The sequence below is a fragment of the Anomaloglossus baeobatrachus genome, chromosome 9 (genome assembly GCF_048569485.1).
Source record: "Anomaloglossus baeobatrachus isolate aAnoBae1 chromosome 9, aAnoBae1.hap1, whole genome shotgun sequence".
NCBI classification, from domain to species: Eukaryota; Metazoa; Chordata; class Amphibia; order Anura; family Aromobatidae; genus Anomaloglossus; species Anomaloglossus baeobatrachus.
The window spans coordinates 177,117,983-177,140,222 of NC_134361.1; positions in this window are offsets into that span (position 1 = coordinate 177,117,983).

Below are 22,240 nucleotides of genomic sequence, written 5' to 3' on the forward strand. Positions count from 1 at the left end.
CCCATGAGAGGACCCCTGGGGATCCCAGGAGGGGGCAAGCCTTCACCTTCACTGGAATAGTGGAGGGGGTAGAGCCTCCATCTCCTCTCAAGGGGTGTGGTGGAGAGTCTGGTTGCTAGGTGGCGTAGGCAAGAACAGGAGAGGAGGAGCAGTGAGCCAGTTCAGTGTAGAGTCCAGGGAGCTCAAGTGAGGAGCAGATCCCTGGAGCTGTGCAATCTGACAGCGTCCGCGCAGTGGCTACAGACGGGGGAGAACGGTCAACTAGGAGTGCTGCCTGAAAGCCAGCTTCAGCTAGGGAGTGCAACGGAGTGGGAAGTAAGGAGACTGCTAGAGAGCACCAGGCCCAACCGGGCGGCAGATCCCGAAGCGGGGATAGATTCAACTTTCTTCTGCTAAACCTGCCGGTGTGGGGCTCTTAAAGCCCACACCACAACACTACAAAAGCCGCAGCCACGTAACCACAAGTTAGGGCCCATAGGTCATAGGAGGCAAGAGGCTGGAGTGGCCTGGTCCGGGGAACAAGCACACGGCAAACAACAAGGGGAGAGAGGCTGCAGCATCTTCCCTGGGTGACCCCCATAGGGACTCAAAGTCGGGGTCACCCCAAACCACCAAGGGCTAAGGAAGGCGAGTCAGTAGTCACCCTCATAAAGTCAGCCTGAAGGATACCTGGTTCCTACCTGGTTCATCTCAGCTACGCCCGGGTTACTCACCCTGCCACCTGAAGTGAGTAAAAACCCTGAAAGACATCCTGCCTGTGTGGTCATTCTGCGACTTGTGGTGCTACAAACCTACACAGGGCCCTGGGGCTTGCCTCACTCTCAGGAGGCTACTACATCTAACTGCACACACCATCAGCCCCAGGCGACCCTCAACCTGCAGTGGCGGTCCCTACTGGCCGCAATACTGAGAGTGGCGTCACGATCAAAACAGAAGATTTCCTACCAGTGACGGAGATCCAGCAACGTGGAGTCCCTGAAGGTAACGCACCGACACCGACACAACACCTGCGGGGCTTCACACTGCCACTGCACAACTCCTTGTCTCCAGTCCCACACCCACCACTAGCTGGGATGGGAGGGCCACGCCCCTTCCCTGGGGCCGCCCAGGGTTCCCCTCTAAGCTGTGTGTGTTCCTGGTTACTTAGTGTCTGTGTGTCCACACCCTAGTCAGCCTCTGGGATTACCTGTATTGTACTGACCCAGCATGGGTACAGTACTCAGTGGTGCCTGACCAGGTCAGGGGCGCCACAGACCCTGAAATGGTCGAGAGCTAGTAAGTCGTCTGAGGGCCCAAGTGAGACATGAAATCTGTTAGAAGAGGTTACAGGGAAGATGCAGGTACTGGACTCGGCTGCTGGAAGATAGAAATCCAGAGCGAGTGCAAGCAAGTTGGAATCCCCAGAGGGAGTGGCAACAGCACGAGAGGGCCTGTCTGTCCGTGTTAACGAAGAACTGGCGAACTACAATAAACCTGTTCCTGAGTTGTTATATAGAGACACTTGTGTGTCAATTGTGTCGCCCTCCCTGTCTACGATGAGGTTCAACAGCTGAGATGGAGATAATATTGGACATCATTGTAAGTGTCACAGACTCCATCGACAGCACAACATAAGCACACACATTGAATGAAGCAGGGAAGCCAGTGACCCTCGGCCAGGATAGGGCTTCCCCCTTCATAATCATAAACCTTTTGATCATTACAGAAACGCAGCCCAATCTTTATAGCACTGGCCCTCCTGTGTTCGTAAAGAAAGCTGTGGGCCGCAATCTGCTGTCTCAGTGTAGTGCCCCTGACTGTATCAGGGTGCTACAGGGAACTGCATCCTGTACTCCAGGGTGTATGGCCTACCCTAACGTGGTTCCAGGTTCTCATCAACAGTGTCACTGACATCCGCACTACAAATCCCAACCACACCTCACACAAGGGCTGGACAGACACACCAGTGGGTTGGCCAAGTTGGAGCACAGCCGCCCACCTAGGGGTCAAGCAGACTGGTGAGAGGGAGGAAGTGGAGGGCAGAACAGAGTTAGCCCTCAGAAAGTGAGGAGCAGGGGAGTAGAAGCTCCCAGGAAGGCGACAGGTTGGGTCGTAGACGGTGGTCCGGGACCACAGGAGTCGGGGACTGGTTTAGAAACACTGGAAAGGAGTGTAACAGACACAGTCTAGGAGGACTGTTGGCACCAGAAAGCCCAGCCACCTTACCGGTAGCGAGCACGGCGGGGTACTTGACCCTAGATCAGGGAGTAGCTTCAAGCAACCTGATAATTAACCTGTGGAGGATAGTCTCTTTATGAACTTTCCCCAGAAGCTGAGAGATTGGAGGTATCAGTGTACCGCCCCCGTATCAGCAGCCGAGCCGCTCGGATCAGGAGCCGCGGTGGCTCGAGGGGTCTCCGGACCCGGGGGGGTCCACGCGGATACTCGAATTAAAAAGAAGTGGGGGAGTATATACACGGGATTAGGAAAGTTGGTGACGCCACCCACGGTGCGTGGTAAGATAGGGTACCACCACTGTTGTTGGGGACGCCCAGTGGCGGTGGTATGGCAGCAAGGTGTTTTAACCCCTCCGTGGGTAGGGTTTTTTTGCCCTGGGAGCCCGGTGATGGTGGTGTAGGGGTGCCGTTGGGGGTAGGAGAAGGATTTTTCAGTGTACTCACTCAGTCCAGAAATAACCACACCGACAGCTTGTAAACCAGAGTTCTGAGAACCACTGCAGCTGGGAGGGAGCACGCTTGGGTCCGTGCCCTTGGTGTTGCGGTTAGTCTGTGACCCTTTCCTTAGCACCTGTGTTTTCTTCTTTGGACCCTCAAGTCTGAAACTTTTTGGGTCCCGCTCACCTGTATGGCTAACTGAGTGAGCTTGATCTCAGGGTTCACGTGTAGGATTTCTTTGGACTGTATTGGGAAAGTCATATCCCATCGGTGCGCTTGTACCCCGATTTTGGAGTGTGTTGGGGATGACACTTAAAGTTTTCACTCCCGTCGGGTAAATTACCAGGACGCATGAAGCTACTTCCTGGCCTAGGGTCCACGTACCCCGTCATGCCCTGGCCCCTGCCCGGTGATAGCTCAAGGCTGCCGGACGCCCTCCTCGGCAGTCCGTGCCCCCTGACACTATCCCCTGTGACCGGGGTTCCAGCTTCTTCCAGGCCTAGACCAACATCTGCCACCTAGTACTCAGGAGCCCTGCTCCACCTGTGACCTCTCCTCACGAGAGTCACTTCACCTCCTTCTCCTTCCACTACCACTTCACTTCTCCTCTCACTTTTCCACTCTCCCGTACGAACCCACCATATGGGCGGCCCTATTCCCTTCATGCCCCCCAATGTTGTGTCTGGTGGGTACAGTGTAAAGTGTTCCTAGGGTTTTGATTGGCTCAGCTGTTAGCAACACCAAAGGACCAGGACCCGTAACCAAGGAGGGTGGATACTGTGCTGAAGGGCAGATTGCACAATACCCTGTGACGACCTGACAGGCCAAGGTGTCACATTCCCCCTTGGTTAAACGTAGCTCGTCCCCGAGCTACAGAACACCAGGGTTTTATTTTTGTTTTGCTTTTAACTGTAGAAAGGGAAAAATATAACATATTAACACACTTTTATTAAATGGGTTCCATCCCACACATGGGAGGCAATGCACTTAAATGTTACTAAAATTTGTTAAGAGTTCGTCGCCCAATGATGGGACGCTGCTGGTTTTTATGGTAACGGAGGCTCAACCTACTCTGTTGCAGCCCCTTCTTGCGACAGTCCAGTCCCAACGTCCCGGTCCCAACAACCCACCATCCAAACAACCTGTTCCCCCTGGAGACCTAAGGTAAGTCCGTGACCGGGTTAAGGTCCCAGGTGTTGTATTTTAGACGACTCTGGTTGGCACAGGAGGTGCAACTATTATACAAGACACAAGTTCGTGTTGGTCACACCAGTCTTGTGACCGTGGTCCATATTTACTTTTAACGGAGTCCATGTATCGGTTGTACAGTTTCAGCAATTTACTTGTAAATCAGGTAACTTTCACTCGTTTCATTAAAACTGGTTGATTAAGCACTTATTCACTAACATTTTCTATATGAAAAATAATAAACTATGGAAAATAACAAACGAAAACACCGATACCTAACAATTCTTTGGCATCGCAACTACTGGTACTATAACATTATTAACACTTCTGTGGACCTCCGTGGAGGTTGACCAAAGTTTGCACGGGTCGACCTCCTCAACTCTGGGCTCTCACTTCCCTCTAGGAAATCGTCTACACTTCCTACGAGTCCCTCGCCCCCTATATGAGGTGTAACTGGCAGTACCCTACGTGTACGTGGCAGGGGAACTGGCGGTACTCTGGGTGCTGAAGTGGGTGCAGTGTCAGTAAGCCTTTCCTGCTCTGGTTCTTCCACAGGTTTTGGGAATGTTAACACAGGGACTATTACTGCTCCATTCTGCATTGGTCAATTTTTTCGGAAAATCACCTAGAATAGTGTGGATCAAATTCTTTCTTCCTTTCTTGAATCACTGGAGGCTGGGACTGAGGTTCTTCTGCTCTTTTCAAAGGTTCGGGGCACTTTTTCAGGTGGTCTCTAGACACCGTGGCTGTAGTTAGACTATCATCTTTGCTAATCAGACAAGTGTTCTGATTGTCGAAATTGAATGGCTGTATCACATATGTCTCTTTTTCCCACTGGTCGTCCAACTTGCGTTGCTTCCTTTTTCTCTTTAACACAATGTCACCAGGGGCAAAGGGGGCGCTTTAGCCTGCTTATTAAAATTCCTTTCTTGCCGATCCCGGACATGATCCAAAATTTCTTCAACATACTTCTGGATCTGTTTGTACTGGGCTTGGCAAGGTGAGTCCCAATCTTCTCCAGGTGCGTAGGTTTCAGGCAATTCCACCTCCATCTTCAGATCTACCAGGAGCTGGGGTACACTTGGTCGATCCTACCGGAATGTTATTGTAAATGTCAACCAAATCCGGCAACTTTTCGGGCCACCAATTCCGTTCTTCAAGAGGGAGGGTTTTCAGCAGATTAATCCCTAGATTATTCATCTTCTCGCACATTCCATTTGTCTGTGCGTGGTAAGGGGTGGTGTGGATCTCCTTATACCCGTATAGGCTACAGAACTCTTGAGAAATCTCGGCTTCAAACGCATTCCCTTGGTCTGTCAAGGCTCGATCGGGATACTCATGTGGCCTACAGAAATGGGTCTGGAACGCCTTTGCCGCAGTACTGGCAGTCAAATCCTTCAGGGGTACCACCACCGGAAACGAGAATAGTGATCAACCATCGTGAGCGCATACGTGTACCCACCTCTGGTTGGGGTCAACTTAACATGATCCAGAGCCACAATCTCTACAGGTTGTTTGGTGACAAATCGGTTGGAGGAGTGTGCGCTGGCTAGTGCCATCTTGTCTCCTCAAGGCACAGGGACCGCAATTTCTACACCAGGCCTCTATGGAATCTCTCATTCCTATCCAATAGAAACTGCTTCTCAGTAACATCTCCAGCTTCTTCCACCCGAAGTGCCCAGCTCCATCATCATGTATTGAAGAGTAAACAACTACACATTTAAGGATTGGGGTTGGGTTCAGTCTTCAGCTTTTATACAATGTGCTGAGGCCACGTGTGCACAGTATATACAGATCAAAAAAGCAAAATAGGAAGTAAGGGTAAAATGTCAACTTTATGTGTATAATTGATAATTGTTAACAACAATATATAAATAAACTGATAAAATGATTATGTAGAAATAAAAAAAAAATTAGATACGTAATGATATAGTATTAAAAAAAACTATTCATATTTACAGAACAGAGAGAACTGATTTTTTTATTGGTTGCCATGGTATTCCATAGCTGTTGGTGCATTGCACGTATCGACGGAGGCTTGTGAGCTTGGGTAATGCGAGCGCTGCAGCTGAGGAGTTAGTTACTGAATATTCAGAGGGAACTCACAGACTGACGATCAAGCTAAATCATTAATGTATTGGGATAAATTCAATATTGGTGGCCTTGGTTAGGCTAGTGTCCCCATGGTGTTGGCTACAGAGGAAATGCAGCCTTGTTATATAGCTAGATTTGTGGTTACTATTGTGGAGCTGTAGAGAAGTGAATTAATGTCATTGTGTCATCAGTGTGAACCCCACCATAGAAAATAGGGAGACCAGAAAGGCCTTAATATCACACCAACTTGAGGACCAACAATCAGAGGTCCAGTAATGAGTTCATTATTAGAGATGATTGAACCCGAGGTACCGAACACAGATTTTACAAAAAAAACAGAGTTCGGGTGCTTTACATTTGCAAACCACTTGAGCGAGCATCACTGTACTCGGGTAAGCTCGGTCCTCAGCCCAGTGCGAGCCGCTTGCAGTGTTTGAATTGCTCCACTGGGGGTAACAACAGCATGATCGGATGTAGTGCGCACTCCCCCCCCAAAAATGGAAAAACTCCACCCACTTGCCTTCGAAAGTGGTCCGTTTATGGCTGGTTCCATGTGCGCGGAGACTCAAACTGCCCAATTACTAATGTCCAATGAAGTTCAGGTTAAGTACGACACCCAAGCTGAACTTTATCTAAAATCTGGCTGAACTCGCTGAACCGATCTTCCATGGGTCCGCTCATCTCTATTCATTATGAACAGTTACAGCAAGGTGAAACCAAAAACACAGAACAACCACCCAGAGACAGCGTCCGCTGTCCCACAAGCCAAAAAGGACCAAACATCTACCACACTCATTTTGGTTGGCCTTTAATGACATCAATTAACCCTTGTCTGGTACCATAAAAAAAAATAACTAATTGTACCAATCATCATGAGGTCATACTGACCCCATGATACAAGATAAGGGTTAAAGCTTTAGCTCTACCAAACACTTTCCCCAGCTGGATATAAGACAAGGATGAGCAAGCACTACCATGCTAGGGTGTTTGATTCTCGTTACGAGCAGTTGAAGGCTTGGATGGGTGCAACTCGAGTACCTGAGTATAATGGAAGTCAATCAGTAACTCATGCATTTTTCCTGAAGATTTCCTGGAAAAATGTTCGAGTTCCCCATTGACTTCCATTATACTTGGGTACTTCTGTCTTGCCCTTTCAAGCATCCATCTGTACTCCTTACTAGTACTGAACACCCGAGAATGATAGTGCTCGCTCATTACTAGTAACAGCCAATAAGGCCACCTGCTTACATTGAATAGGTGGGCATTTCGTGAGTTTTTTATCTCAGAATTTGTAGCCAATACCAGGAGTGGATGAAAAATACAGAAATGGTGCTTGTGTTTCAATTATACTTTTACTCTGATTGTTCCACTCCTGGTTTTGGCTACAAATACTGAGGAAAAACCTCACCAAATACTCAATGCGTGCACATGGCCTTAATACTGAGGTAAAAAACTCACCAAATACTCAATGTGTGCACATGGCCTTAATACTGAGGTAAAAAACTCACCAAATACTCAATGCATGCACATGGCCTTAATACTGAGGTAAAAAACTCACCAAATACTCAATGCGTGCACGTGGCCTTAATACTGAGGAAAAAACTCACCAAATACTCAATGTGTGCACGGGGCCTTAATACTGAGGTAAAAAACTCACCAAATACTCAATGTGTGCACATGGCCTTAATACTGAGGTAAAAAACTCACCAAATACTCAATGCGTGCACATGGCCTTAAAACTGAGGAAAAAACTCACCAAATACTCAATGTGTGCACATGGCCTTAATACTGAGGTAAAAAACTCACCAAATAATCAATGTGAGTATGTGGCCTTAATACTGAGGTAAAAAACTCACCAAATACTCAACGTGTGCATTTGGCCTAACCCCAACAATTCAAAGCATGAAACTTACAAGGGAGGAATCTGTAGCATTAGCAGTCAAGAAGTACTGCCTCGACAGGACCAATCCACAGGGGACCATTTTTTCATAACAAGAATAAGGGTACGCTCACACGAGCGTATAACTCGCATGAGTATCGGACCGCATCACTCGGTGCGGCCGCACACTCTCCGGACAGGAGCATGTCAGCCGCATAGAAATACATGCAGCTGAGCCGCTCCTGTCAGCAGAGAAGCTAGGCGCGCCGGGTGATGCGGTCCGATACTCATGCGAGTTATACGCTCGTGTGAGCGTACCCTAAAAGATATAAAGGTGCCTAGAACAGCATATTGGATGATTGGGAAGGGGGGGAGGGGTGAACAAAATGAAAAAAAGAAAAGAATCCGTTTCTCAAACAGGAGAGATTATTTAATTTTTAATTTACATTTTCAATTTATCTAAGTATATTTTCAAGGCTTCAGAATATTATTTCCTGCATAACAATAAATGTGATTCATTCAAACTACAAAATATTAGTCCTCTAGCAATTTACCAAGAAGCTTTAAATAAATAAAATATTTACAATTAAAGGCAAACTGGAAGCAGTTTTTGCTATTTTATCTCAGAGCAGAATGATGTAAGAGATCATGAATCCAACATTATATCACTTAGTTTACTGGGTGAAGCAGTTCTGAGACAATCAGACTTTTTAGATTTACCAATGCAGCAGAGCTGAAAGACTCGCCCAAACTAAGCTCTTTATGTACAATGTCTATGGGGACATGCCATACTTGGGCTAACTGCCCTGCTGTGTCCAGCAATTTTTATTATTATTATTATTTATTTATTATAGCGACATCAATTCCATGGCGCTTTACATGTGAAAAGGGTATACATAATAGGGCAAGTATAATAATCATAAACAATACAAGACACAGACAGGTACAGGAGGAGAGAGGTCCCTGCCCGCGAGGGCTCACAGTCTACAAGAGATAGGTGAGGATACATTAGGTGAGGGTAGAGCTGATTGTGCGGCGCTGCATCAGACTGAGGGTTACGGCAGGTTGTAGGCTTGTCGGAAGAGGTGGGTCTTCAGGTTCCTTTTGAAGCTTGTCAAGGTAGGCGAGAGTCTGATGTGTTGTGGCAGAGCATTCCAGAGTATGGGGGAGGCACGGGAAAAATCTTGGATGTGATGGTGGTAAGAGGAGATGAGAGGGGAGCAGAGAAGGAGATCTTGTGAGGATGTGATAGGATGTGAGCAATGATAAGTTCCTGGTGCTAAAACAAACATTGCAAATAAACAGCTCGACTTCGACAAAACAGGCATCCCTGAATTCTATGTTTTAACCTTTACAGCATGCTGTCTTCAGATTATATAGCAAAAACCTGCTGACAGCTTCCCTTTAAAGGGAACTTGTCACATGCTGCATGTTGTCCAATCTGTAGACAACATGGTATAGAGAAGATGTAGAGCAAAATATATATATAGGTTTGTTGGAAAAAATCAGTATAACTTGTGAAAGAGTCCAGTGGGCGGTCTTATTAGTGATTGACAGACATCTCAACAGTACATGCACAGTCATAGAGGGAAGACTGCCAATCACTAAATAGGACCAGCCATTGGACTTGTATCTTCAAACACCAGGGATTTTTGTTACAAGGGACTATTGGGATAGTAGGAAAGCTGAACTTAGACTAGGGGCCCTTTGCTATCCCTATTTTCAGTGATACCCATAATGGTGGGGATGTCTGTGTCTCCTTCCTGGCCCTGCTCCTGACCAGCCCTGATCTTATAACCCTTCCTCCCAGGGGGACCAGGACAGGAGTTTTATTGAATCCACTGAAATAGACAAACAGGGGAAACTAATGTGCCGTCACACAACATGCACACACAGAGGTATAAGAGATTAGGAGGAAAACAAGAGCAGGGTGGAAACAACAAGACAATGGGTAACTTCACAACAACACCAAGCACAAAGCAACTCTTTCTCCAGGAAATCTGGGACACCTCAACTCACAGACCAACACAGCATAAACTATAGGTGGCATAGATAGAAGATTTCCTCCAGCCTAAAAATGAGGTCAGCAGAGGTGATTGGCTTCCTTACAACATGTGATCAAAGAAGCCTAACAAACAGGCTAGTGTTGCGGGCGGAGGAGGGGACGCTGCGCTCACCACGCTCGGGTCCGGCGCTGCTGCTTGGTGGCTCGAGTGATGGGCCGGATTCGGGGACTCGAGCGGCGCTCCTCGCCCGTGAGTGAAAAGGGTGGTTTGTTGGGGTTTGGGATGTCGGTTCGTGACGCCACCCACGGTGTGTGGTGAGGTTGGGGCACCACCGCTGCTCTGTACGTGGATCCCGGGAGCGATGACAGGGAGCAGCTGGGATGTTTTCCTCCCCTCCGTGGGTAGGGGGATTTTGGTAGTCCCGGGGCCCGGAGTTATTGTTTGTTTGGTGGATTGCGGGGCCTGGCCAGGTGCAGGGTCGCGGGGCAGCGCAGTGCCAGACGGCACGGTGGTACTTACTCAGCCAGTAATGCACACGGAGTCTCTTGTAAAACAAACGGCTGGATGGACGAGTCCCACAGACGGCTGCGGCGGTCACTCCCGGTCGGTTGGCGGTAACGGTCTCTCCCTGCACCGGTGTTATGTTCTCGGCCCCGATGGCTTCCCACCGGTAGCCCGCTCCCCAGCGGTGTGTTGGCTAAGGGAGCCCTTTTTGTTGCCCGCAGGCTCTGGCCCTGGGAGCTCTAGCTCTGGCGGTAGCTTTATCTCCCTCACGGTTTGGACGGTTGCCTTCAGTCGGGTCTTTATTGCTGGGAAACCCCGGAGGTTCCCATCGCTGATGGATTTGACCGGTTTAACGGCGACTCCTAGCCTGGTCAGGGTCCGTAGGCCCTGCCGGATGGTGCTGGCTTCTCTTCGCTCCCCGGTCTGGTACCGACGGGCCACCGCCCGTCCCCGGTCCTTACGGTTGTGCGTCAATCTGCCTCTCCTGCAGACGGTCACCACCATCTGCCAACCTTGCTGTATGTGCCCGGGCCACGTACCCGGACACGGTCAGTCTGCTCCTCCACTACTACCTCCTTCAGCTTCAAACTCTCCTACTCGACTCCTTGTCTCTATCTATCTGACCTTCTTTCCCACCTCCAGGACTGTAAACTCCTCGGTGGGAGGAGCCAACCGCCTGACTCCGCCCCACCTGGTGCGGACATCAGCCCCTGGAGGGAGGCAACAAGGATTTGTGTGTGTGTGGCTGGTGTGCCTAACCTGGGTGTGGGGTTTGTTGTTCCAGTACCTGTGACGTCCTGGCTTGTCCAGGGCGCCACATTCCCCCTTGGTTAAGCGCAGACCGTCCGCGGGCTGCTCGTCCATCACCGATTTTATTTTTGTTAACTGTAGAAAAATAGAAACACATATAAAAACCACAACATAAGCATTTCTGTATAACTTCCCATAACGGGAGGCACGGTACTTTTAACGTTACAAACGGTAGTCAATTTTATGAACGGTTTGGCTTTCGCTCTTCCCCCGCCCAAACAACCTGGCCCTGATGCTGCCTCTAAGAAGTGGGCAGCACCCCTTGCCCCAGTCCAGAACCAAATTGCCCGAGCGGGTACGGTCTCTTTCAGGGGAACCCACGTCCATGAGGAACCCCTGAACCCCCGGAGGATTGCCACCGGTTACGGTAGTGGCGGGCCTGGGCCATCCCTTTCCTCCAGGCCAATCCTCCCAAATCAGCCTCTCCGGAGGCGGCAACGGTAATCAAGCCAACATTTGAATTCACATTGCACAAGTTTGTGGTTGCCCTGCAAGTTCTCGGCCTGTCCGTAAGCAGTTCCTTACGCAATGGTTGCAGAAAGTCCCAACGTGGACTAGTTGCCGGCAACGGCCGGTTAAATCACGGTGTTAATCTGGTCACAGTTCGGTTGATTATTTCTTCTTATCATTCGGTTACATTTAACAACATACAAGAACATCTCACAACGGTGCTGGTGGTCCCAACGGGGGACAACTTGCGGCGGAGGGACCGCTGACCCTGGGGCGGCTACCACCGCGGAGGGTCGGCCCAGTCCGGGACCGGATGGTACATCGGGTTTCTCCTTCCATAAGCAGTGCAGTCCAGAACCGCTGATCGCTGTTGGAAACGGCGGCGGGGGGCAGCGTGCTTGGGACCTCCTCCTCCATCAGCTGCACTCTCTCTGGACCCCTTGCGGCAGGGCCGGTCCCCGGCTCCACTCAATCAGGGCTGGTTCAGGAACTTGGGTGGGCCTGGTCACAGCGTGCCATGGCCCCTTGCTCCCGGGCTTCCACCACGGTGACCATCCTGCGCACCTCTGCCCGCCAATCCAACAGCTGCTGCAGGCTCTGCGCCCTGACCTTCGTACAGAACCGGCCCAGCTCTCGTTCCAGCCATGCAGCGGTCCCGGTGGGGAGCTCACCCGGGCCGCCGTCTTCGAAGGCTACTCCCCCTCTGCTCCTCCAAAGCTTAGACGCTCCGGTGGCGGGTGCTCCCGCGCTCCAGCCCCAAGATGCCGCCATTTCTCCATCCGCGTCCCACCTTGGTCTCTTTCCGGCACCTCCTCTTCAGGGCAGAGCTTCAGCTTTCGCGGCTCCGCTGCTCGGGAAGATGCTTGAGCGGGAACTCTTCGCGCCCAAAATGGCGGCTACTGAAAATTTTCGGCCGGACCCTCCGGCGGGACACAAGGCGCACCTCTACCAGACGGCAGAGCGGTAGGATCCTGTTCGTGACGCCAAGTTGTCGCGGGCGGAGGAGGGGGACGCTGCGCTCACCACGCTCGGGTCCGGCGCTGCTGCTGCTGCTCGGTGGCTCGAGCGGTGGCCCGGATCCGGGGACTCGAGCGGCGCTCCTCGCCCGTGAGTGAAAAGGGTGGTTTGTTGGGGTTTGGGATGTCGGTTCGTGACGCCACCCACGGTGTGTGGTGAGGTTGGGGCACCACCGCTGCTCAGTATGGGGATCCCGGGAGCGATGACAGGGAGCAGCTGGGATGTTTTCCTTCCCTCCGTGGGTAGGGGGATTTGGTAGTCCCGGGGCCCGGAGTTATTGTCTGTTTGGTGGATTGCGGGGCCTGGCCAGGTGCAGGGTCGCGGGGCAGCGCAGTGCCAGACGGCACGGTGGTACTTACTCAGCCAGTAACGCACACGGAGTCTCTTGTAAAACAAACGGCTGGATGGACGAGTCCCACAGACGGCTGCGGCGGTCACTTCCGGTCGGTTGGCGGTAACAGTCTCTCCCTGCACCGGTGTTATGTTCTCGGCCCCGATGGCTTCCCACCGGTAGCCCGCTCCCCAGCGGTGTGTTGGCTAAGGGAGCCCTTTTTGTTGCCCGCAGGCTCTGGCCCTGGGAGCTCTAGCTCTGGCGGTAGCTTTATCTCCCTCACGGTTTGGACGGTTGCCTTCAGTCGGGTCTTTATTGCTGGGAAACCCGGAGGTTCCTGTCGCTGACGGATTTGACCGGTTTAACGGCGACCCCTAGCCTGGTCGGGGTCCGTAGGCCCTGCCGGATGGTGCTGGCTTCTCTTCGCTCCCCGGTTCTGTACCGGCGGGCCACCGCCCGTCCCCGGTCCTTACGGTTGTGCGTCAATCTGCCTCTCCTGCAGACGGTCACCACCGTCTGCCAACCTTGCTGTATGTGCCCGGGCCACGTACCCGGACACGGTCAGTCTGCTCTTCCACTACTACCTCCTTCATCTTCAAACTCTCCTACTCGACTCCTTGTCACTATCTGTCTGACCTTCTATCCCGCCTCCAGGACTGTGAACTCCTCGGTGGGAGGAGCCAACCGCCTGGCTCCGCCCCGCCTGGTGTGGACATCAGCCCCTGGAGGGAGGCAACAAGGATTTGTGTGTGTGTGGCTGGTGTGCCTAACCGGGGTGTGGGGTTTGTTGTTGCAGTACCTGTGACGTCCTGGCTTTTCCAGGGCGCCACACTAGCAGCGCATAACATTTGCTATAAATGAGCAGACAGCAGGTCGACACCCGGGTCTGTCTGAGTTGATCAAAAACACCAGAGAAACCATCAGACTGTGTGTCAGCCTCTGCAATGTGAACAGAGCCTGATGTCGCCGTAACAGTCGGTGAGTTTTGTGCAAAATTCAGTATCACAGTACCCTTCTCTCTAAGGTCTGTTTCACACATCAGTGATTCTGGTACGTATGTGACAGTTTTAATACATACCAGAATCATGGACATACGCAGACCCATTAAAATCAATGGGTCTGCACACACATCAGTGATTTTCACTGACTGTGTCTCTGTGCAGCGTACATGCGTGTCCATGATTGAAGTGTGGCGCCCTGGACAAGCCAGGTCGTCACAGGTACTATACCAACACACCCTACACCCCGGCTAGGCACACCTAAGTCAAACACAAATCCTTGTTGCCTTTCTTCAGGGGCTGTTGTCCACACCAGGGGGTGGGCCAGGCGGTTGGTCCCACTGAGGAGTTCACAGTCATGGAGGCGGGAAAAGGAGTCAGATCAGTTAGAGAGACTGAAGTGGTAGGAGAGGAGACTGACCGTGTCCGGGTGCGTGGCCCGGTCACACAGCAAGGTTGGCAGATGGTGGTGACCGTCTGCAGAAGAGGCTGATTAGAGTGAACCGTAAGGACCGGGGACGGGCGGTGGCCCGCCGGTACAAGATCGGGGAGTGAAGAGAAGCCAGCACCATTCGGCAGGGCCTACGGACCCCGACCAGGCTAGGAGTTGCCGTAAAACCGGTCAAATCCGTTAGCGAAGGGAACCTCCGGGGTTTCCCAGCAGTCAAGACCCGATTGTAGGCAACAGCTCACACCGTAGAGGGAAACACAGTCACCGCCAAGGCTACAGTTCCCAGGGCCAGAGCCTGCGGGCAAAAGGGGCTCCCTCAGCATCCATCCAAGCTGGGGAGCGGGTTACCGGTGGGAAGCCATTGGAATCGTAAACACAACACAGGTGCAGGGAAAGGCAGTCACCATCAACCTACCGGGAGGAGAACAACTGCAGCCGCCTGTGGGACCCGTCCATCCAGCCGTTTGTTTGACCAGAGCAGCGGTGGTGTCACAACTTCACCACAACCGTGGGTGGCGTCACGGACAACATCCCCAAACCACACACCAAACCCCCTTTCACTCACGGGCGAGGAACGCCGCTCGAGACCCCGGGATCCGGCCCCACCGCTCGAGCCACCACCGAGCAGCAGCAGCAGCCGGACCCGAGCAGTGGGTGAGCGCAGCGTCCCCTCCTCCGCCCGTGACAACTTGGCGTCATGAACAGGATCTTACCGCTCTGCCGTCTGGTAGAGGTGCGCCTTGTGACCGCCGGAGGTGTCCGGCCGAGAAATTTGGAGAAGCCGCCATTTTGGGCGCGAAAGGTCCCCGCTCAAGCGTCTTCCCGAGTAGTGGAGGCGTGAAAACCGAAACCCCACCCCTGTAGAGGAGGAGCCGTAAAAAGACTAAGGGGGACGGATGGCGTCTGGCCGCATGTAGCCCGCGGCTGTGGAAGCAGGGACGCCGGGACTCTGCGATATTGTGGTTCCTGGACGGCACCATGGCCGAGATGCACAGTCCGACCAACAACCCCATGGTCCCCGCGCCAGGCACCGCGGCGTGGGTGAAAGACCGGACCGCCCCGCTGAGTAACTGTCTGCAGGCCCGCATGCAGCTCCTCCTGGAGGAGTGGGAGGCCGACATGGCGGACGTGGTGGCTGCTATGCGGAGACGCGAGGTGGAGGAAGATTTGGAGGAGCGGGTAAGAGACCCACACACCTGTATTCCCGAGGGATCGGCCACTGCGGCTGAGGGGCCCGGCCTGTACCCCGCTCACCCTGTCGCCTCTCCCGCTACCCGTGTTAGTCGCTGCTGCCCCGCCACTAGGCCCGCTACCCGCCCAACCGGTAGCCGTACCCTGCCCGTCCGCTCGAGCGGACCGACCGGCTGCAGACGCTCGGGGCCGCCCTGAACCGCTCCTGTGGGAGCCGCCGAGGCCGTGGCCCCTTAACGAGGACGTATCAGAGGCCCCGGCGAGGATTGCACCAGGCGCTGAGCTCGAGCCCGGGACCTTAGCGTGGATGAAGGCCAGAGTAGTTGAATTCAACCACCGCCAGCAGAACCAGCTATACCTCATGATGGAGCAGTGGACCAATGAGGTAGAAATGCTGGTTGCGACTGCCCCGATGTATGGGATGGGAGCAGATGTGATGGAGCCGATGGGTGACCCATGCCCCCATGTCCTATCAGGACCGGCCACTGCGGCTGGGGGGCCCGGCCCAGTCTCGGCCCTCGTATTGTCCCTGCCATTACCTATGGGACGCCTCAGCATTGACCAACCTGACCTGCTGCCCCGTGCTACCACAGTAGAGCCTGACGTGCTGACTGACGGAAACCCGGAGACTGCGACAGATGGCAGCCACCCGCCAGGTGCCGGGACAGTTGATGATGACTCCGGCCCCGGTACCGGGCCCACCTCTGAGTTCGAGGAAGCGAGGGAGCGCCTCCGCTATGAAGGAGAGCCGGTGGTTTTCTACAGTCCGCGCACCGGTGGGAATGGATACCGGGCGCCCCTCTCCCAGCAGGCTTGCCACTGCATGTTCGAAATGTTGGTGGCAGAGGATGGGGCCACCTCAGGAGAAGAGTCAGAGTGATGGCAGCGGCGCCCCGCTGCAAATTGTCCCCGTTGGGACCACCTGTACCAGTTTAAAAGTTTGAATGATAAGTGAAGGATGAATCAACCGAAGAAGTGACCTGATTGGAACCGTGATTGAACCGGCCGTTGCCGGCAACTGTTGTCTCCGTAGGGACTGGTTGCAACCGTTGCGTAAGGAACTGCTTACGGACAAGCCCGAGAACTTGCAGGGCAACCACAAACTTAGTGGAGTGTAAATAAAAATGTTTGTTGGCATGAAACCGTTACCGCCTCCGGAGAGGCTGATTTGGGAGGATGGGCCTGGAGGAAAGGGATGGCCCAGGCCCGCCACTACCGTAACCGGTGGCAATCCTCCGGGGGGTTCAGGGGTCCCCATGGACGTGGGTCCCCTGAAAGAGACAGAACCCGCTCGGGCAACTTGGTGCTGGACTGGGGTCAAGGGGTGCTGCCCGTTTCTTAGGGGCAGCATCAGGGCTGGTTGTTTGGGTGGGAGAAGAGCGGAAGCCGTACCGTTGAAAATGTTTATGATGTTTTTATGTGTGCTTTTACCGTTTTAACTCTTTTTCAGTTGTGAAAATAAAACCGGTGATGGACGGGCAGCCCGCGGACGGTCTGCATTTTACTAAGGGGGAATATGGCGCCCTGGACAAGCCAGGTCGTCACAGGTACTACACCAACACACCCTACACCCCGGCTAGGCACACCTAAGTCAAACACAAATCCTTGTTGCCTTCCTCCAGGGGCTGATGTCCACACCAGGGGGTGGGCCAGGCGGTTGGTCCTGCACACCGAGGAGTTCACAGTCCTGGAGGCGGGAAAAGGAGTCAGATCAGTTAGAGAGAGTGAAGTGGTAGGAGGAGACTGACCGTGTCCGGGTGCGTGGCCCGGGCACACAGCAAGGTTGGCAGACGGTGGTGACCGTCTGCAGAAGAGGCTGATTAGAGTGAACCGTAAGGACGGGCGGTGGCCCGCCGGTACCAGATCGGGGAGTGAAGAGAAGCCAGCACCATTCGGCAGGGCCTACGGACCCCGACCAGGCTAGGAGTTGCCGTAAAACTGGTCAAATCCGTTAGCGAAGGGAACCTCCGGGGTTTCCCAGCAGTCAAGACCCGATTGAAGGCAACAGCTCACACCGTAGAGGGAAACACAGTCACCGCCAAGGCTACAGTTCCCAGGGCCAGAGCCTGCGGGCAAAAGGGGCTCCCTCAGCATCCATCCAAGCTGGGGAGCGGGTTACCGGTGGGAAGCCATTGGAATCGTAAACACAACACAGGTGCAGGGTAAGGCAGTCACCATCAACCTACCGGGAGGAGAACAACCGCAGCCGCCTGTGGGACCCGTCCATCCAGCCGTTTGTTTGACCAGAGACTCTGTGTGAATCACTGGCTGAGTGAGTACCACCGTGCCGTGCGGCACAGCGCTGCCCCCGTGACCCTGCACCTCACCAGGCCCTGTAACCCGCCTGCCATCCCCAAAACCCTCACTGGGGCCCCGGGACAACCAACCCCCTACCCACGGAGGGGAGAACCAACATCCAAGCTGCTCCCTGTCATCGCTCCCGGGATCCCCATCCAGAGCAGCGGTGGTGTCACAACTTCACCACAACCGTGGGTGGCGTCACGGACAACATCCCCAAACCACACACCAAACCCCCTTTCACTCACGGGCGAGGAACGCCGCTCGAGACCCCGGGATCCGGCCCACCGCTCGAGCCACCACCGAGCAGCAGCCGGACCCGAGCAGTGGGTGAGCGCAGCGCCCCTCCTCCGCCCGCGACAGAAGCATAGAGTCATGTCAGTTTTTTTCTGTAATCACTGATGTCCCACAGACCACACTGTGGTGTGGTCCTTGAAACACGTACCAGAAAAACACGGACATTGAAAATAAAAAGCTTTTTAAACTCACCTTCTCCAGCGATGCTGTGTTCGCCAGCTGCTCTCTGCTTCTTCCTGGCCGGCTCATTACTGGTATGCATATTCAGTTATGCATCTACAGCTGACCTGGAAGTAGCTGCAGAGGTGAGAGAGACACAGCGGCCGGATGCAGCAGAGCCGGAGAGTTCAGCACCACGGACAGAGAAACGGGACAGGTGAGTTTATCGCCATATGCAATCACGGATGACAGATAACGTATCACAGATTGCACATCGACAACCCACGTGAATCACATATGTGTTTTTAACACGTCAGTTGAAAAATGTCTGTGTTTTTCACTGAAATGTTAAACCGGCCTAAGAGGGGACTCTGGACCATAAGGACCTGGTTTCTCCAGATAAAGACGATGAAATTCCCTAAACAGACACACCGCATGGATATTTGAGGCTGGTACCCAAGTTCTCTCCTCAGGAACAAAACCTTACCAATGAACTAAGTACTGTAAATATTGGCAAACAAAAGAGAATCAATGATCTTAGATATCTGAAGCTCCAATGACCCATCTACTAAAAGTAGAGGCGAAGGTAAGGCAAGAGGGGCTACTAAACCCAAAAATATATTTTACAGGGATTTATGAAAAACATTGTGAAATTTATAGAATGCCGGAAACATCAGGTGGAAAGCTAGCATCTCCCAGGTCTCTCAAATTATTTATTCTTTTTTAGCTGTATGCTAATGCACTAGCACTTTCCTATAGACCACAAATTATATATTATAGTTGACCTTGATGCGCGCGGATTAGGGGTTGAATACTTTTGCAAGAGACCAACTTCACAAAAACATATGTACAAAAAATTTGTTCAAAAAAATTGTGTGTGATGAACCTGTGAATTTATCATGTACAATTTTAAAAAAAAGAAAAATTAACACTTGTTGAACCCAGGATATTTTTATATCATTATCCATCTTTTTAATATTTTTCTTGTGTGTTTGTCTAAATAAAATAATAAAGAATTTAATTTTTCATGAAAATTTGGGTCATTTGAATTATTCGGAATTTCTGATATTTGATGACCCTGAAAATAGTTTGATAAGTTGGAAATTTAGTAAAATGCAGACCGTCCGCGGGCTGCTGTCCATCACCGGTTTTATTTTCACAACTGAAAAGATAAAACGGTAAAACACATTACAATTAAAATAACATCTTCCCACATCGGGAGGTACTCTTACTTTAACGTTGCAAACGGTTACGGCTTCCGCTCTCTCCCACCCAAGCAACCTGGCCCTGATGCTGCCCCTAAGCAAATAGGCAGCACCCCTTGACCCCAGTCCAGCACAAGTTGCCCGAGCGGGTTCTGTCCTTTTCAGGGGACCCACATCCATGGGGAACCCCTGAAACCCCCAGAGGATCGCCACCGGTTTCGGTGGTGGCTGGGCCCCAGCCTGCTCCACTGCGGGCCCTTCCTCCAATCTGCCTCTCCGGAGGCGGCAACGGTGAAAGCCATAAAACATTTTTATTTACATGCCACAAGTTCGTGGTTGCCTTGCTAGTTCTCAGGCTTGTCCATAAGGAGTTCCTTATGTAAAACTTGTAGACAGTCCCCACAGGGACAACGGTACCGGCAACGACCGGTCTCAATCACGGTTAGTCAATCAGGTAAATCTTCGGTTAATCATTCTCATCTTATCATTCTTTTAAAACTTTTATAGCGGTACTTTTAACACTGGTGGTCCCAACGGGGACAATTGCAACGGTACTCCGCTGCCATCTCTCGGATTCTTCGGCGTCAGTCGAGGGAGGGGGCGCGGTACACACTCGGGCCTCTTGGCTGCCCCTCAGCTTTGCGTCCAACGCAAACCACCCTCTCTCCCCGCAGTGTCGGGTGTATTGCACCAGGTCTCCTGGCATCAGGTTGCGGCCTGGGTGCTCCTCCGGCAGTTGGGCATTAACATCCCGCTGGGCTATAAAGACTTCAGCCTCCAGGCCCGGCTCATATATAAAGCCATAGCCCCGGCAGACATTAAACCGCCTCACCTGCCCTTCATACAGCGGGCCCCGGATACGGAAGGTTGCTTGGCGGAGGCTCTCTCTTTCCCGGATCGTACGGGCCACCAACTCCGCCTTTTTCTCTCTCTCTCGGCAATCTCTGGGCCCAGCGGTGTCGGTTCCCTGTCCCAATAGGGAGCTGCTGCGAGCTCCGGCGCACGGGTCGGGCCCAGCGAGACCTTCTGGACACTGCCCACCACTGGTGATCTGGGTGGAAGGTCCCGCGGTGACTTGGCCTGGGGTGCTGCCTTGCAGCGGCAACCCGGCGCAACCTCAGCCGAGGTGTGGGGGATGGGCACAGGGGTCCTCTTCCGCCGGGCCTCCTGCACGGAGCGGCCTGTCGGCTCCGGCTCAAGAAGTTTTTCGGGGGATGCCTCCGGCTCAGGCTTCTGCACCTTCTAGGGTAGCACTTCCGGTCGGTCACGGGCTCCGGCTACAGGTCAATCCGCCTGGGCGGACATGCATGGTACCGCTACCGGTTACGGGGGTAGCGGGCCTAGTGGTGGGGCCGCGGCGGCCAGTACGGGTAGCGGGGGAGGTTGCAAGGTGAGCGGGCGTGTACCGGGTCCCTCGGCCGCGATGACCGACCCACTAGGGGTACAGGGGCGTGGGTCACTCACCCTCCCTTCCGAAGCTCCCTCTTCCTCGCGTCTCCGCACAGTCGCTACGACCTCCGCCATGTCGACCTCCCACTCCTCCAGGAGGAGCTGCATCTTGACCTGCAGCCGTTGTTGGATCTGCGCGGTCCGGATCTCCACCCACGCCGCGGTTCCAGGTGCGGGGGCTACGGTGCTGCGGGACGGCATGAACATATTTCTGGCGGCCTCTTCCAGGAACCAGCAACAAGATGGCCGCAGGGTCCTGGCGTCCCTGCTTTTATAGCCGCGGGCTACATGCGACCAGACGCCATCAGTCCCCCTTAGTCTCTTTCCGGCTCCTCCTCTACAGGGGCGGGGTTTTGGCCTTCGCGCCTCCACTACTCGAGGAGACGCTCGCGCGGGAATTCTTCGCGCCCAAGATGGCGGCTTCACAAATTTTTCGGCCGGACACCTCCGGCGGTCACACAAGGCACACTTCCACCTGCTGGTAGAACGGTAGGATCCTGTTCACAGCGCCAAGTTGTCGCGGGCGGAGGAGGGGACGCTGCGCTCTCCCACTGCTTGGGTCCGGCCGCTGCTGCTGCGGCTGCTGCTCGGTGGTGGCTCGAGCAGTGGGCCGGATCCCAGGGACTCGAGCGGCGCTCCTCGCCCGTGAGTGAAAAGGGGATTCGATTGGATGGTGGGGATTTGGTTATTGTCCGTGACGCCACCCACGGTTGTGGTGAGCTTGTGACACCACTGCTGCTCTGGACGGGGATCCCGGGAGCAATGACAGGGAGCAGCCTGGGTGTTAGTTCTCCCCTCCGTGGGTAGGGGGTTGGTTGTCCCAGGGCCCGGTGATGGGGTAGGGATGGATTGCAGGTGGGTTACAGGGCCTGGTGAGGTGCAGGGTCGCGGGGGCAGCGCTGTGCCGCACGGCACGGTGGTACTCACTCAGCCAATGATGTACACAGAGTCTCCGGTAAAACAAACGGCTGGATGGACGGGTCCCACAGACGGCTGCAGTATTTCTCCTCCCGGCAGGTTGATGGTGACTGCCTTTACCTGCACCTGTGTAATGTGACGGTTCCAATGGGTTCCCACCGGTAACCCGCTCCCCAGCTTGAAGGTTGCTGAAGGAGCCCTTTTTGCCCGCAGGCTCTGGCCCTGGGAACTTTAGCCTTGGCGGTGACTGTGTTTCCCTCTCTCGGTTGCCTTCTGTCGGGACTTGGCTGCTGGGAAACCCAGGAGGTTCCCTTCGCTAACGGATTTGGCAAATTCACGGC